General features: G+C 43.1%; 1 pseudogene; it reads right to left on the reverse strand.

Annotated features, from left to right (window-relative positions):
* Positions 1 to 4,873: 4,873 nt before the first annotated feature.
* Positions 4,874 to 17,827, reverse strand: LOC132499594 (protein FAM136A-like; annotated as a pseudogene).
* Between the last annotated feature and the right edge of the window lie 1,108 nt (positions 17,828 to 18,935).

Below are 18,935 nucleotides of genomic sequence, written 5' to 3' on the forward strand. Positions count from 1 at the left end.
AGAGCAACAGGGCCTGACTGAGGCCTAGCATCAGGCCCTTAGCTGGAGAACCTGTCAGGACATGATGTAGGAGCTGCATCAGGGTCTTTGTTGCATCAGCATTAGGGTCTTAGTTAAATACATAACCAGGGCCTGAGTTAAGCACAGCATCAAGGCCTCAATTAGGGAGAGCTCCAGGGCCGCAGTTCAGGACAGCCTCAGGTCTTCACTTAGGGACAGCGAAAGTCCTTTCTTAGGGACAGTTTTAAGATATTTGTTAGAGATGGGTCAGGATAATAGTTCAGGAGAGTGTCAGGATTTTAGTTATTGCCGGCAGCAGAGCCTATACTAGGGACAAGTTATGGACCTTAGATAGAGACAGGGTCAGGACCTTAGTTAGGGCTAGTCAGGGCCTCAGTTAGGGACAGTATTACGGTTTCAGTTAGGATAAGATGCAGGATTTTAGCTCGGGACAGAGTCAGGTTCCATTCCAGGGTAAGTGTCAGGAAATGACCTAGGGAGAGCGTGAGGAGCTTAGTTATTGAGAGCATCAGGGCCTTAGTTAGGACTTGCGTCAGGGCCTTAATCAGGACCAGTGCCAGGGCTTGATGTAGGGACAGCATTAGAACCTATGTAAAGTACAGCAACAGGGCCTAGGTGAGGCCTATCTTTAAGGCCTGAGTTAGGGACAGTGTCAGGGCATGACTTAGGAGTAGCGTCAGGTCCTCTTCAGGATCAGCATTAGGGTCTTCATTGAACACATTATCAGGGCCTCTGTTAGTGACAGCCTCAAGGCCTCACTTAGGAACAGCGTCAGGGCTTACTTTGCGACAGTTTCAGAACCTTGGTAAGGCATGGGTCAGGATATCAGCTCAGGATAACGTCAGGACTTTAGATATTGATGGCAGCAGTGCCTTAGTTATAGACAGTGTCAGGGCCTGAGTTAAGAGTAGTGTCAGGGCCTTAGTTAGGGACAGTATGAAATCCTGAGTTAGGACGAGACTCCAGGCCTAAGTTAGGGACAGGTTCACAATCTTGGGACTAATTTCAGGGACTTAGTTAGGGACAGCACCAGGGATTTAGTTAGCATAAGAGGAGCCATACCTGAAAGCAACCTGAAGGCCAACACAAGCAGATGCAGAAGTGAACCATGCACGGACCTCTGAAGGAATATTCCACAGCAGTTGAGTACATTTTGTTTAAAGTTTGTAAAACTATAAACATTATTTTCTTAAGAAAACTATATTCACAAGATGAAAAAATCACACCCTAAAGAATCTCTTTAGCTAGTCTCACCATTAGCTAAAGACAAGGTCAGGTTAAGGTCTAGGGATAGTGCCAGGAAATGACCTAGGAATAGTTTCAAGGCCTGATTTATGTAGAGCATCAGGGCCTAATTTACGACCATTGTCAGGGCTACAGGTAGGGAAGGCATCCGAGCCTGACTTAGGGAGAGGGACAGGGCCTGAGTCAGGCCTAGCGTCAGGGTCTTAGCTAGGGATAGTGTCAGGGCATGATGTAGGAGCAGCCTAAGGGCCTCGGTAGGATCAGTGTCAGGGGCATTGTTAAAGACATTATCGGGGCCTCTGTTAGGGACAGTCTCAGGGCCTCACTTAGCGACAGCGTCACGGCCTACTTTGAGACATTTTCAGAACCTTAGTATGAGATGGGTCAGGATATAAGCTCAGGATAGTGTCAGGACTTTAGATATGGATGGCAGCAAGACCTTAGTTAGGGACAGTGTCAAGCCTTTAGTTAGGACTAGCATCAGGGCCTCTGTTAGGTACCATGTCAGGGCCTTAGTTAGGGACAGTGTCAGGGCCGGATTTAGGATGAGCATCTAGTCCTTTGTTAGGGACAGCGTCAAGGCCTTGGGACTAAATTCAGGGCCTGATTTCGGCACAGCATAAGGGCTTTAGTTAGCATAAGAGGCAGGTTAGTTTCAGGGACAAGATCAGGTTAAGGTTTAGGGATCGTGTCAGGAAATGACCTTGGGATAGTGTCAGGACCTTAGTTACTGAGAGTATCAGGGCCTTAATTAGAACCAATATCAGGGCTTCAGGTAGGGACAGCGTCAGAGCCTGACTTAGGAAGAGCAACAGGGCCTGATTGAGGCCTAGCATCCGGCCCTTAGCTGGAGAACCTGTCAGGGCATGATGTAGGAGCTGCATCAGGGTCTTTGTTGCATCAGCATTAGGGTCATAGTTAAATACATGACCAGGGCCTGAGTTAGGCACAGTATCAAGGCCTCAGTTAGGGAGAGCTTCAGGGCCGTAGTTAGGGACAGCCTCAGGTCTTCACTTAGTTAAAAAAGTGGTTAATAAAAGCTATTTGTGACAAGCCTAGAGCCAACATAATACTCAATGGTGAAAAATTGAAAGCCTTCCTGCTGATTCCTGGAATAAGACAAGAATGGCCACTCTCACCACTTCTATTCAACACAGTATTGGAAGTCCTAGCCACAACAATCAGACAAGAAAAAGAAACAAAAGGTAACCAAACTGGAAGGGAAGAGATAAAACTGTCATTTTATGCAGATGACATGATACTATATGTAGAAAACCCGAAAGACTCCACACAAAAACCACTAGAACTGATAAATTCAGCAAGATAGCAGGATACAAAATTAACATTCAGGAATTGACTGTATTTCTTTATACTAACAATGAAATATCAAAAAGGGAAAGTAAAAAAAATCCCTTTTAAAATTGCATCAAAAATAATAAAATACTTACAATAAAACTGACCAAGGAAGTGAAAGACTTATACACTGAGAGCTATAAAACACTGATAAAGAAAGCTAAAGATAATTTAAAGAAACTGAAAGATACACCACGCTCTTGGATTGGAAGAATTAATATCGTTAAAACAGCCATACTACCCAAAGCACAATCTACAGATTTAATGCGATTACCATCAAATTACCCGTGACATTCTTCACAGAACTAAAACAAATAATCCTAAAATTTATATGGAACCATGAAAGACCCAGAACTGCCAAAGCAATCCTGAGGAAAAAGAACAAAGCTGGAGGCATAACCCTCCCGGGCTTCAAACAATACTGCAAAACTAGAGTAATCAAACAGCATGGTACTGCCACAAAAACAGACATATGGATCAGTGGAACAGAACAGGGAGCCCAGAATTAAACCCACACACCTACAGTCATTTAATCTCTGACAAAGCAAGGATATACGACAGAAAAAAGACAGTCTCTTTGGCAAATGGCGTTGGTTAAGCTGGACAGCCACATGTAAACCAATAAGTGAGAGCACTCCCTCACACAATACACAAAAATGAACTCAAAATGTCTTAAATACTTAAGATAGTACACCACAAAGCTCCTACAAGAGAACACACGCAAAACATTCTCTAACATAACCTGTAGCAATGTTTTCTTAGATCAGTCTCCCAAGGCAATAGAAATAAAAACAAAAATCAACAAATGGAACCTAATCAAAATTATGAGCTTTTGCACAGCAAAGGAAACCATAAACAAAATGAAAAGACAAACTATGGGCAGGGAGAAAATATTTGCAAACGATGCAACCAACAAGGGCTTAATTTCCAAGATATACAATCGGCTCATATAACTCAGTAACAGAAAAACCAAACAACCCAATCAAAAAAAAAAAAAAACAGGCAGAAGACCTAAATAAACATTTCTCCTAAGAAGATATACAGATGACCGATAGGCACATGAAAAGATGCTCAACGTTGCTAATTATCAGAGAAATGCAAATCAAAACTACAATAAGGTATCATCTCACACTGGTCAGAATGGCCATCCCATTAAAAAGTCTACAAATAATAAATGCTGGAGGGGTGTGGAGAAAAGGGAACCCTCTGACATTGTTGGTGGGAATGTAAACTGGTACAGCCACTATGGAAAACAGTATGGAGGTGCCTTAAAAAACTAAAAATAGAGTTACCATATGATCCAACAATCCCACTCCTGGACATATATCCAGAGAAAATTCTAATTCAAAAAGATACATGCACCCCAGTGTTCATAGCAGCACTATTTACAACAGCCAAGACGTGGAAGCAACCCAAATGTCCACTGACAAATGAATAGATAAAGAAGATGTGGTATATAATTACAATGAAATACTACTCAGGCATAAAAAAGTATGAAATAATGCCATTTGCAGCAACATGCTTCCCCTACCAGTGTGACAGCGCTTCTTATAATTTAGCAGGGTCTCCAGGCTGAAAGATGTCATGTGTGAGAATTTTAAGAAATGCATATCCACATCCTGACAGCCAGAAATGAATATCCCCAAGCTCCCTTTCAAAGCTTTATCCAAACTACCTCTACCAGCTCTACATCTTAAAATAACTTCATGCTCTTGTATATTAGACAAAACCACGCAAAACAAAGCCCCAGAAGCCCCCTTTCCCATTCTAAATTAGTGATGTTGTGGATTTTGTTTTATTTCCAGTTTGTGGAAAATGTGGTAGTGATCCTTCTGGTAAACAGGAGGTTGGCAACGAACAGAAACATCTCTCCTCATACTCTACTGGATCATAATCAGGTCAAATAAGTGTGCCAGCCTGTTGGTATCTGTGTACTATGAGAAGCTGGTACCTTAGAGGGCTCTGATTTGGTACAAGGGAGATGCCCTGTTGCCAGGATAAGCACTTGCCATGTGAAATTCAGGCTCACAAAAACTCTCCCTTGCTATCCCTGACCCCAATTTTAGCATCAGTTTTTTTCACTTTCTAGGTTTCAAACACAAAGGAACCAGTGTCCAAAGGCAAGTGATATAGGCCTTAAACTTGCTGCAATCCTTAATTTCCTCATTCATAAACTTTCCTTAGAAAACCCAAACCCCCATTCCTCTTTTTAAATAGATTGCTGCCTTCAGCCCCAATGGCCAATAGCAGACATCTATTTCCCAGTGGATGAGAGAGACTCCTTCACCTTCTTGGTCATGGTTGGGATGAGGTTCATGTGACCATCCACACACGTGGTCATGCAACTCTCCATCTGCTGCTTCACCTGAAGCTATTTACTCCCCACATCTATTAAATCTTTGGCTTTGTCATTACAATACATAGTGCACCAGGCCAGGCGCTCCTGGAACTTCTCCAACTCACTGGTCACCAGGGCCTGGGCTTGAGCCAGAGGTGCATGGCAGCGCTCAATGCACTGGTGCACTTGCTGCATGGACGCCTGGCTGTCCTCACAGCAGGCGGCGCTGCACCAGAACATGAGGCCCTGCATCTTCCGGATGTTCTCTCTCCAGACTTATCACCATAGAGTCCACCGCCTCCTGCAACCGGAGCTGCTGCAGCTCCGCCACGGCGACCCTGCACTGCTCCCTGCCACACAGGTGCCCACATGGACTCCCACGCACAAGCCCGCCTCCCCCTGAATTAAGACTTTTACCTAATTATGGGACTTCCCTGGTGGTGCAGTGATTAAGACTCTGCGCTCCCAATGCAGGGGGCCCAGGTTCGATGCCTGGTCCGGGAACTAGATCCCACATGCATACCACAACTAAGAGTTTGCATGCCACAGCTAAGGAGCTGGCAAGCCACAACTAAGGAGCCCTCAAGCTGCAACTAAGGAGCTCACCTGCCACAACTAAGACCTCATGCAACTGAATAAATAAATTACTTTTACCTAATTGTAAACCACCTCAGATATAACTATGTAATCACACACTACTAAAGTAAAACCAGCTCCAATGAAAAGAAGCACAATCGTTTAGCTATCACAAACTGAATATTTATGCTACAAATGGGATGTCTGTGTCCCCCCCATAATTCATACGTTGAAACCTAATCCCCAATGTGATGGTACTTGGAGGTGAGGACTTTGGGAGGTGCTTAGTTCACAAGGATGGAACCCTCATGAATGGGATTAGTGCCCTTATATAAGAGGTACTAGAGAGATCCACTATGTGTGGACAAAAAGAAGATGGCTATGAACCATGAAGTGGGCCCTCAACAAACACTGAATGTACTGGCACCTTAAATTTGAACTTCCCAGCCTCCCTAACTGTGACACATTTGTGTTGTTTATAAACCATTAGCCTATGGCATTTTTGTTACAGCAGCCTGAACACACTAAGATAATTCAGTAGCTGCCAGGCATCACTGCAAATGTTTCATGACTATTAGCTCTTATAGATCCTAGGTGATATTTTACGGTGAAATGAGTAGTATTAATTCCATTTTACAGATAAAGAAACTAACTGTTGAAGACATTTTTCAAGATCATATATCTGTAAATAGCAAAGCCAGGATCAAAATTCAAGCTAGTTTAAGCCCAAGGACAATATTCTAAATAGGGCTACATTTTTCTGCAAATGAGAAAAAGACACTCCCTTCTCAAGTCACTGTACTTCCATATATTTGGAAATTGTCATAACGTACTGATTTTATTAGGAAAGATGCTTTATTGCCATCTACTGAAAAGAGCAGCATAATAAGTATACAAATTTTGCAGGACGTGACTATGAATAGGGCCTCTACGGGCACTGCAGTTTTCAACCTGCACAACCAAATGCAGCCACTCTGGTGGTTAAAAACAGATGGAATTTCAATATATTTTTACCATTATTGAAAACTAAGTTCAACAAACCAGTGCTTGTAATCACTTAAGCACCGAAAACACAGAGAAATATCATGAACCCTGTCCTCAAGAAATCAATATGATCATTAGACCTGTCACAAAACACAGTACAGAGACGTAAAATAACAGAAGTTAGTATAAACATGCAGAGGCAGTATGAAGATTGCAGAGATTAATTCTAAAAACCACTTTTTAATTTCTTTCCCTCATTGAAGCCTTATAGTAACTCTGTGAGTTAAAGGCAGCAATCACAAATTCACTTCAAAATGAGGGCACATGAATGTGAATTAGGGAGAAGAGACATTTGCAGACTGAGAAGAGGATTTGTGTTTGTCATAAACACAGGCTCTTAAGGGGTGAAAAAAAAGACAACCATGGGTAAAAGACTTATTAGGGAAGGACTGAAAAAGTAAACATGCAGTAAAGAATCTAACCTCACCTAAAAGGAAGGCTAGGGAATTAATTCCCTGGTGGTCCAGTGATTAGGACTCAGTGCTTCCACTGCTGGGGCCTGAGTTTGATCTATGCTCAGAGAACTAAGATCCTGTAAGCTGCACAGAGCCAAAAAACAAACAAACGAACAAGTTTAGCCTTTGTCCTTGGCTTCTGGAAAGTAATGTCTATGCCCTTGGAATTCCATGGCTGACAGAAGTGTCTTTCTTTGCCTGAGAGCTTCAGTTACACCAGACAGTCTAATAATGTGATTTAGGGTGGTGGCTAATCACACCCCATACAGTTAGCATGGGGGCTGGTGACACCAGAAAGACAGTGTGATTTAGAGTGAAGGCTTTCAGTCACACACAGAAGAACTGGAGACTGAGATCAGCCATTTATGTCTACGTAATGGAGCCTTAGCCTATTTGGGCTACTATAACAAAATGCCATAAAGTAGGTAGCCTATAAACAACAAACACTTCTCACATTCTAGAAGCTGGGAAGTCCAAGATCAAGGTGTCAGCAGATTGAGTGTTAGTGGTGAAATCTGGCAAAGGATCACTTCCTCACTGATGCTAAAGGGAGGAGGGATCTCTCTGGAACCTCTTTTATAAGGGCACTAATCCCATTCATGAGAGCTCCACCCACATGACCTATTTACTTTTCAAAGACTCCACCTCCAAATACTACCACATTGAGGATTAGGTTTCAACATATGAATGGGGGTTGGGAATAGAGAACACAAATATGCAGTCCATAGCAAAACCCCAGTAAAAACTCTGGACACCAAGGCTCAGGTGAGGTTCCCTGCTTGACAATAACCCATCTATAAGGTCACACATTGATACCAAACATGTAACTCATCCTGATTCTATGAGAAAACCACAAAAGTTCCATGACTGGAACTCACATCCCAATTTCAACACTTACTACAAAATAACAGTAATCAAAGAAGTGTGGTACGGGCATAACAATAGACCCAGTCAATGGAACAGAATTCATAGTCCAGAAAAACTCATACATCTGTGGCCAAATGATTTCTGTCAAGGGTCTGACAAAAAATAACAGAAGTTACTAAGCAGTGGTTTCAGACATGACACAAAAGGACAAGTTAACAAAAAATGAATAAACTAAACCATCAATATTTAAAACTTATGAATTTCAAAAGATATTATCAGAAAGTAGAAGGACAATTCATATAATGGGAGAAAATATTTGCAAATCACATATCCAACTAAGAATCTAGCACCCAAGATATATGAAGAACTCCCACAACTCAACAACTCAGCTTAAAACTCAGTAAAAGTCTGATAGACATTTCTCCAAAGAGGGCATACAAATGACCAACAATCACATAAAAAGATGCTTGATATCATTAGTCATTAGGGAAACACAAATCAAAACCACAATGTGAGATACCAACTCCCACCCGTTATAATAGTTACTCTCAAAAAATAAATAAGTAATAAGTATTGGCAAGGATATGGAAAAAACTGGAACCCCTGTGCACTGCTGGTAGAAATATAAAATGATGCAGTTGCTATAGAACATGGTACAGTGGATCCTCCAAAAAATTAAACATAGAATTACCATAGGATCTAGCAATTCTACTTCTGAGCAATTCGATTTCCCAAAAGAACTGAAAGCAGGGACTCAAACGGATGTTTGGGGTTTTAAAAAAAATATTTACTTATTTATTTTGGCTGTGCCAGGTCTTAGTTGCAGCACGTGGGATCTTCGCTGCAACATGCAGACTCCTTAGTTGCAGCACACAGACTTCTTAGTTGCCGCAGGCGAACTCTTTGTTGCGGCATGCATGCAGGATCTAGTTCCCCGACCAGGGATCGAACCCAGGCCCCCTGGATTGGGAGCGTGCAGTCGTACCCCCTGGACCACCAGGGAAGTCCCTCAAATGTATGTTTAAATGTCAAAGTTCAAAATAACATTATTCACAATAACTAAAAACTGGAAACAACCCAAATGTCCACCAATGGATGAATGGATAAACAAAATAAGCATGTACATGAAAATAAAAATTATTCACAGCCTTAAAAAGGAATGAAATCCTGACACGCTGTAGGTTTGCGACCTCAGGAGTCCCCAGGTGAAGTCTGAAACTGGTGCCCATGCACAGAGGACAAGGAGAGACCAAAGAAAGAGGTAGATGACTCTAGATTGGTAGCTGGCAGTTTTAATATGCAAGGGAACTTACACACGAGCCAAGATTCACACACAGGCTGTTTGACTCCACAATTCAAACTCCTTACCCCAAGCCAGCATTTCTTAAGATGCAATCCAAGATCTGATGAGGAACAAATATCCAAAATACATAAAGAACTCCTAACAACTCAACAACGAAAAGACCAACAACTCAATTTTTAAGTGGGCAAAGGACCTGAAAGAGACATTTCTCCAAAGTAGATATACAAATGGCTAATAGGCACATGAAAAGGTGCTCAACATCATTATTCATGAGAGAATTGTGAATCAAAACCACAATGAGATACCACTTCACACCCATTAGGAATGACTACTATTAAAAAATGTTAAAATTAAAAAAATTTTTTTAAACAGAAAATAATAAGTCCTAGCAAGGATATGGAAAAACTGAAACCCTCATACATTCTGATAGAAATGCTAATGATGCAGTCACTGTGGATAAAAATATGGTGGCTACTCAAAAGTTAAAAATATAATTACCATATGATCCAGCATATACCCAAAAGAATTGAAAGCAGAGACTCAAACAGACATTTCCACAACAATGTTCAGAGTGCCATATTCACAAGAGCCAAAAGGTTGAAACAACCCAAATGTCCATCAATGGATGAATGATAAACAAAATGTGGTATACACATACAACGGACTACATTCAGCCTTAAAGAAAGAAAAAAATTCAGACACACGATACAACATGGAAGAACCTTCAAGACATTAAGCTAAATGAAATAAGCCAGACACAAAAGGACAAAAATTATGATTCCACTTATATTAGGTCCCTCAAGTCATTAAACTCAGAGACATAAAGTAAAATGGTGGTTGCCAGGGGCTGCGGGGAGGGGAAAATGAGGAATTGTTGTTTAATGGGTATAGGGTTTCAGTTTGGGATGATGAAAAGTTCTGGAGATGGATGGTGGTGATAGTTTCGGAACAACATGAAGGTACTTCATGTCACAGACCATAGACTTAACAATTGTTAAAATAGTTAATTTCATTCTATTTGACCACAATTTTTAAAATGCAATCAAGGGCAATGCACATCAGAATCACCACATACGCTTTTAGAGATAGTAGATACTCAAACCTCAAATTAGAGTCTTGAGTGATGAGAGGCCCACCAACCACCCTGGTGAGTTAGGCACTATTAAAGTTTGAGCACCACCACCAAGAACACTGGATTAAAATCCAACCTCTAGGGACTTCCCTGGTGGCGCAGTGGTTAAGAATCCCCCTGCCAATGCAGGGGACACGGGTTCAAGCCCTGGTCTGGGAAGATCCCACATGCCACGGAGCAACTAAGCCCGTGCACCACAACTACTAAGCCTGCGGTCTAGAGCTCACGAGCCACAACTACTGAGCCGAGGCGCCGCAACTACGGAAGCCTGCGCGCCTAGAACCCATGCTATGCAACAAGAGAAGCCCCTGCTAACCGCAACTAGAGAAAGCCCACGCACAGCAACGGAGACCCAGTGCAGCCAAAAAAAGCCAACCTGTATGGCTTTACCATACAAGTAAACTAAACACAGAACAAGCTTCTCTGCACATGCTTGGAATATTCTGCTGCAGTAAAATACACAATGTTGGGTCAAAAAGTAAAAATGCTATAGGCTCTATTGAATTTTTTAAAAGGCTGAGGAAGAAACAGAAAGCTTTACATCCCAGTGACTTGAGGCTATAAGAAGAAAATCCTCAACATGAAGAACAGGATACCAGTCATGAGACACGGCATTCAGGATTCCAAAGTTTCCTATCTTAATCTGTTCCACCCCTTAGGCCATCATTCAACCATGCACAAGTTTCTTATTAACTTTTTAAACTCTCTCACCCCATCATGCTATCCCTTGCTTCTTCTCTCCCCCAGCACACTTATATAGAGATTTGTCAACACAAAGATTTTATTCTTCAACTACTGCAATGTGATTTCTTCATTAACCCCTCCTCAAAACTGTTTTCCCTTTGATTAATGGATTTCTCCACACTCATAAGTGTACATTTGTTACTTATGTTATTTTAATGCGTAAGTGACAAGAACTGAATGCAGAATTCAACAAAACTGGTTCAAAATAAGGATGAACTTATACAGAATGTTCAAAGATAAATATTTTTGAGATCTTAGTAAAATTGTGGCCAGAACTCAGGCACTAAGTATGTTTCTCTTCTTTCTATAAATAAATTAGTTATTGGGTAGATGATACGTACTGTTTTTCTCAGTCATAGCTTTTAAGAGGAGATAATCTAGAGCTACACCAACTGGACAAGCTTTCTTACACATAACTTTTTAAGAAACTGTTCATGTGTGTTTCAATCTTTACAAAAGTACTCCATTTTTATTTGTCTTAACATTACAATAAATTTTTTAAAAAGCATCATGCTATCCCACTATTTGTCCATTCCAAAAACTGAGTACAAAATTATGTACCAGGCACCAAGCCAGCAACCTGACACAACTGTTTTAATATACTGCTGCCCTATTTGCATCTTCTGATTATATATGTTTTAGTTGTATCCTTAAGATAGACAACATTGTATTCTGCTGCCTTTCTTTGCTTAATAGGAATTTTCTGATGCTCTAGAGGTTTTGCTCCTTAAAAGAACAGAAATTAAAATCTACAACTTGGGCTTCCCTGGTGGCACAGTGGTTGAGAGTCTGCCTGCCGATGCAGGGGACACGGGTTCATGCCCCGGTCCAGGAGGATCCCACATGCCGCGGAGCGGCTGGGCCCGTGAGCCATGGCCACTGAGCCTGTGCGTCCGGAGCCTGTGCTCCGCAACGGGAGAGACCACAACAGTGAGAGGCCCACGTACCGCAAAAAAAAAAAAAAAAAAAAAAGAATGAAGGTAGATCCTTTCCTTATACCACATACAAAAATTAACTCCAAATGAACCACAGACCTAAATGTAAGAGCTAAAACTAGAAACTCTTAGAAGAAAACATACGAATAAACCTTTATGACTTACGACCTAAGTGATTTCTTAGATATGACACCAAAAGCATAAGCAACGAAAAGTAAAAAGACTGGACTTCATCAAAAATTTTAAACATTTGTGCTTCAAATGACCTCATCAAGAAAATGAAAAGCAAGCCCACAGAATGGCAGAAAATATTTGCAAACCACATATCTGATAAGGAAACTGTATACAGAATTTATAAAGAACCCTTACAATTCAACAATAAAAAGACAAATCCAACTAAAACACAGGCAAGGGCTTCCTTGGTGGCGCAGTGGTTAAGAATCCGCCTGCCAATGCAGGGGACACCGGTTCGAGCCCCAGTCCGGGAAGATCCCACATGCCACGGAGCAACTAAGCCCGTGTGCCACAACTACTGACCCTGCGTTCTAGAGCCCGTGCACCTAGAGCCTGTGCTCCCCAGCAAGAGAAGCTGCTGCAATGAGAAGCCCGCACACCGCAACGAAGATCCAACACAGCCAAATTAAAAAAAAAAAAAAACGTGGGCAAGTAATTTGAATACACATTTCTTCAAAGAAGATACACAAATGACCAATAAGCACATGAAAAGATACTCAACATCATTAGTCATTAGGGAAATGCAAATCAAAACCAAAACAATAAAATACCACTTTCTACCCATTAAGATGGCTAATGTCAAAAGAACGCAATAACAAGTATTGACAAGCATGCGGAGAATTAGAATCCTCATTCCTTGCTGGTGAGACTAAAAAATGTAACCACTTGGAAAACAGTTTGGCAGTTCCTCAAAATTTAAACATACAATTACTCATCAATTCCACTGGTAGGTTTACATCCAAGGTAAATGAAAACTTTCATCTTCACAAAAATTGGTACACAAACGATCATAGCAGCATCATTCATAACAACCAAAAAGTGTAAATAATCCAAATATCCATCAATTGATGAATGGAATTTTTTAATGTATACCATACAATGAAAGATTATTCAACCATAAAGGGGAATGACGTACTGATACATGCTACAACAATGGATGAACCCTGAAAACGTTAGGCTAAGTGAAAAAGCCAGTCTCAAAAGACCATATGTTATTCCATTTATATGAAATGTCCAGAATAGGCAAATCTATACAGATGGAAAGTAGCTTAGTGGTTGCCAGGGGGATGGGGAAGGAGAGAATGTGGAATGACTGCTAACAGCCATGGAGTTCCTTTTCAGTGTGATGAGAATATTCTATAACAAGAAATATTTGTACAACTTTGTGAATATACTAAAAACCACTGAATTCTGTACTTTAAAAGCATGAATTTATTATCTATGAAATTGAATCACTCATACATTACCAGTGTAATATTGTACATCAACTCTAGAAAAGTTTGTTAGTTTCTTATAAAACTAAACATCAAATTACAATATGACCCGGCAATTACACTCTTGGGCATTTATCTTAGGGAAATAAAAACCTATGTTCCCCAAAACACCTGTACACAAGTGTTCACAGCAGCTTTATTCTGATAGCCAGAAACTGGAAACAGCCCAGATGTACTTCAACAGGTAAAATGCTAAGTGAAACTGTGGTACATCCATTCCATGGACTACGACTCCGCAATAAAAATGAAGAAACTACTGATATACACGACTTGGACAAGAGTTTTATGCTGAGTGGGAAAAAAATAAGGAAAACAATATCAAAAGGTTATAAACTGTATGATTCTATCCCAATAACATTTCTGAATGACAAAAACTTTTAAATAACAAATAGACTAATGACTGCCAGGGTTTAGGGGTAGGAGTTAATGGGAGTCGGTGTGATTATAAAAAGGATCCTATGCTGATGAAACTGTTCAGTATCTTGACTGTGGTAGTAGATACATGAACCTATACATGTGATAAAATTGTATAGAACTAAACACACACACATGTATACACAGACGCACATCTGGGGAGATGTGAATAAGACAGTTGTATTAATGTCAATACATTGGTGGTGATATTGTACTACAGTTTTGCAGAATGTTACCATTGTGGCCAACTGGATGAAGAATACATGAGATGTCTATAATTCCTTACAACTGCTGTGTGATTCTACGATTACCTCAATTTTAAGCAGGGATTGCCTTCAGGGACGTGACTCAGTGCAGGAAGGAGCAGGGCAACAACTGCTGGTTTTCGTGAGAATCTTTTCATACGACTGCTTTCATCTATAAGCATGTATTATTTTGATTTCAAAGAAAATATTTTCCCCTTACAGGAAATACATATGTGAAGTACCTGACCTATGAAGAGTCTTCAATAAATGTTAGTTCTCCTTTCCTTCCATTTTAAGGATACGACAACCTCTAGACTAAGCTATCAGTACTAAGGAGGCCAATTCTGAGAAGCAGAGCCACTGGTAAATCATCCAGTGGGGTTACCAAGGGCTAAAACCGGAACCATAAGGTACTCCTACCACGATAACTAGGAGAGAATCTCCCTCCACCACTGAACAACTTTAAAACTAAGCCCTCTTCCTACTCCTTGTTCAACAAACTGAGTGAAGCAATTCGGGAGAAATCAAAAGGCAAAACAGTAGAGGATGAACAACAGCTTTGTCCTCATCTAGAAATTTCTTTCATTATCATGGTGTTTTATTATTAACTGCTTTCATTATCACTAACGTTAATTGAGTGCTTATACGCTCAGTACATCATTTCATGCAGTTCTCATCATTTAACCCTCATACCAACCTTGCAAGACTGGTATTACCCCCATTTGATAGACAAAGAAGCTACAACTTAGAAATGCTGTGTATATTGTGCTGGTCAGAGAGCTAGTAAGCAACAGGTCAGGATTTTCTCCCATGCATGTCTAATTCCAGAAATAAAGATTCCAGCCACTGATTCTGCATTATCTCACTTTAACAAAAGTGTCTAGCAATAACTGTCATGTGCACCTTCCACACAAAGGCACATAACAGCAGCTGAGCTTTCCGACCGGGTTGAGAACCTGGGAATATCACTGGAACTTCGAAGTCTCAAGCCCAGTCATGGTATCAGCCACTAGCCTCCTCCTAATCATGTTGTCTCACCTCCCATTCTGCACTCTTACGGCCAACTACATCAGTGTTTCCTTTCAAGCATTAAGACTCCTACCCTTCTACCAATTCACTTTACCAATCACCAATCCACAAGGCTAGGATGAAAAGACCCACAAATGAGAGTGGCCCTCCCCATATTTTCTTATTACCTGTCCTTGGTCAATGCTGGTAAACACTCTTACCATTCCCTACCCTTCTACTCACACACACACACTTACATACACAAGTTCCACACCCATGCCTGCCTTTACCTCTCCTTGTCACCATCATGGCGCAAGTGGTCACATCTTCCCTAAGGTTAAAATAAGCCACTATAAAGCTCAGCAGACCTCCCATCTGCTGAGCTCTCCTTCTTTCCCATAGTCTCCGAGGAAGAATACTCCTATTACCTAATACTCGCCCCTTCTGTGACAGAAGCCAGGTCCTCATTCTCTCCTCGGCTCCTCCCCCTCCTGCTTCAAAGAAGCGATGTTTCCCTTTCTTGAAAGAGCAACAACTTCTTTGAAATGACACGTACACTGCATTTAATTAAAAATTACTATGTCCTTGCCATTATGAAAGAAGCACCAGAAATAAACTAAGGTTTTCTGATGAGGACCCGAAGGAGTAGAGAAGGAGGGTGTCATCAGAAAGACATGGTGTTCCTTTACTTCTCTTTTATGACCTGACCAAGATACAGTTTTCCTTCCAGTGAGAAAGAGAAGGGGGAGAGCTATACTTCAGTCTGCGGAGGCAGAAGGAACTGTGAGAGCGAGGGGAGGGTCAGGAAATCTCGGAAGGTAAGCGACTGACAGGTAAAGGGAGTATCTGTGGTCGTTCTTGGCTATTTAGCAAAGGGAGAAGACAAAGCTTAAAGGGAATAAGAATCGTAGCACTTGAAAGGACAGTGAGGGGGCAAAGGCAGGAGGGAAGAAAGAAATAAAATACACCCAGCCGCGGAGCAACTTGGAGCCTAATCTCTCCCTGGGCCTTAAGGTTCCCGTATCTGTATATCCTAACATCAGGTAAGAAGCAACGAACTCTCCCCAAGCTTCCCATTTTTCACAGGTTCAAGTTTTGAGTCACCACTGACTCTTCCCTCTTCATCTTTCAATTTCAGGTACTTAAGTCTCATCTTCCTTTTCTTATCTATCAACTCAGTCCTTTCCCAATTCTACCATGTTAGTTCAGGCACATGTCAACTTCCATTTTAAGAGTCCAGAAAGATCTACATGGCTTGCCCAGAATTATAAAATTAGTTAGTTGTAGAGCTGAGACTGGTACCCAAGTCTTCTGACCAGGGTATTTCCCCATGTTTCTTCATACCTACAATATTTGCAAACCTTCTATACTATTCTCCTTTCATTCATTCATCACATATCTATTAGGTATCTAATATGTTCAAGGGATTATGACAGGTGCTATGATAAGGTCTTGAAAACTGATAGAATGATGAGGGGCAAAGTGAGTATCAAGTCAAAAACATGAAGATTTCTAAGTGAGGAGGTAGTGCAAGTGTCTGACATTAAGCATCTGATTGCCAGGTGGCATCCACTTTAGAAGAAATCCATCTTGAATAAAAGTATCTCCAGCTGTATGGCATAGCTACTTGCAAAACAACCAGGTAAGGAACTAGGCTGCCTCCACCCATGAAGGTTCCTCTTCCAACAAGCCCTGGTAACCTAAATAACTGACCATTTGAGTGACCGTGCTTCTCCCTCCCTGCTATTGCTTTAAATTAGCCAACGAAGAATGAATCCCCGAAACTCTAGACACCTAACCCTCAGACCCTAATAAAGGCAGACCCCAGGGGTGCCGTCCCTCTCTCCCTGTGTCCCACCCCCCCCAACCTCACCGTGCGGTCCTTGGGTGTACCATGCACCCTCCAGGACCTGTGAGGAATGAACCTTGCTCCTCCAAGTCTCCTGACGGTTTCTGCTGAAGTGCACCCTGCAATCCCAATTAGAGAGCATCAGTGTCAACAGGCTGAGACCAGCACAACACAGGAGGAAGTGCTGGCGCCCAGGGGACTAAGGGCGAGAGAATGACAACTTCATGGTGCACTGCGTTTAAACCGCGCTCAAGGGAAAGGTCAAATACACATCTGAAAATCGTCCATACAGAGGGACAGCTAACATCAATGTGTGAGACTGCCCAGAACAAACTTGGAAAGTGAGGAAAAAGGCGAAAAGTCAGAAGTCAGAACCTGGCAGGAAGGCAGCAAGGAGAAATAAATGAGCAGTTGCAATACAGGAAAAGAATCAAGTGGCAAATGTGTCAAATGCTACAGTGACCAAGTTCACAAGTTACATGGGCTTCAACAATTTAACATACTTCCTTGATTCCTTGGGTTTTTCTTTCTTCACATTTTAGTATTTTTGAAATCAGGGTTAGGTATGTTTGTCATGGGCTTCCTGGACTTCGTAAATGGGTAGTCACAAAACTGACAGCGTCTGTGACAACCAATGGTATTCCAGGAGCAAGGAGACACACCAGTGAGACGGCAGCTGAACCAGCGTGCGCGGACTATTTTTTCAGGAACTTTTTTGGTAAGAAAAGAGGAGTCAAGAAAGGAGTCAGTGTCTGCTTTCATTCAGTTTTCAGTACGACAAGACAAGCATGTCGGTAAGAGCGGAGCTCAGAAATCGCTTTCAAAAGGTAAAGGGCACACGCAGGACAAACGCAATGCACTCAGAACGCAGCTGCGCCGCTCTCAGCGCGGTCACCAGGCGAACCCCGCGCCTGACTCGGCCGAGACGCTCCCGCTCTGGCGTCGGAAGGGGCAGGGAAGGCAGCACGGCGCAGACGCGGCGGCTACGCAGGCCCTCCCGGACCCCAGGACACCGCCGTCGCGCTGCGGCCCAGCAGAGACCCGCGAGTACCAGCTAGACTCGGGCCGCACGGCCGGGCTCGCCCGCTCCGGTCGCCCCGCAGCCGCGACCCTCGCCCTCCAGGGAGGCGGCCCCTCCCGCCCCGCCTCCAACGCGGGCTGCGTCCACGCCACAGACACCCCGGCCGCCCCCCAGCCCGGGGCCAGCCACACGCGCCCCGCGCCCCGCAGGCGAAGCCGACGTGGGGGGACTGAGGAGACGGCGCCCAGAGGCCCACAACCTACCTTCGAGCCACGAGACTGGCCTCCACAGGGTATCTCCGTGCGCGCCGCCTCCTCCAGAGCTTGCCGCTCCCTCAGGCCGCCGGAAGGCCGCGCGGCGCCGAACCAACTCGGCGCGCCGCGACGCACCACGCTCTGCGATTGGCGGATGCTCGGGCTGGGGGCGGGGCTTCTCCGGACGCACCGCCCTCCCAGCGCGACGTGCCGCATTGCACTCTGCGATTGGCGGACGCTCGCGCGGGGACGTGGTTTCCCTGCTACCCACGCTTCCTGGCACTGATGTACAGTGCGGCCGCTGGGAACTGGGCCCCGGCACCAGCTGTAGGCCCGGGTTGTCCTGCGCTGCTCGGCCTGCCTGTAACTGGGCCCGGGTCCGGCAGAGCACGCGCTGGACTGGCCGCAGTGCCGCCGTCGCCTCCTGGTCAGGGAGCTGCTGAAAAACCCGCGCGGGGTTTTTCAAATAAAGCTCGTACGTGGTGTGCTTTGTCAGGCAAGGACCGGCCTTAATAAAAATAAACGATAACCCAAAGTGGGCTATGAATTCAGCAAGCGGTGCTTAGGGAATGGTTGCAACCGTGCATAACCAGAGACAGGTGTTATTTCCCCATCTACTTGAG

Source organism: Mesoplodon densirostris, chromosome 11, assembly GCF_025265405.1.
Source record: "Mesoplodon densirostris isolate mMesDen1 chromosome 11, mMesDen1 primary haplotype, whole genome shotgun sequence".
In the NCBI taxonomy this organism is placed as follows: domain Eukaryota; kingdom Metazoa; phylum Chordata; class Mammalia; order Artiodactyla; family Ziphiidae; genus Mesoplodon; species Mesoplodon densirostris.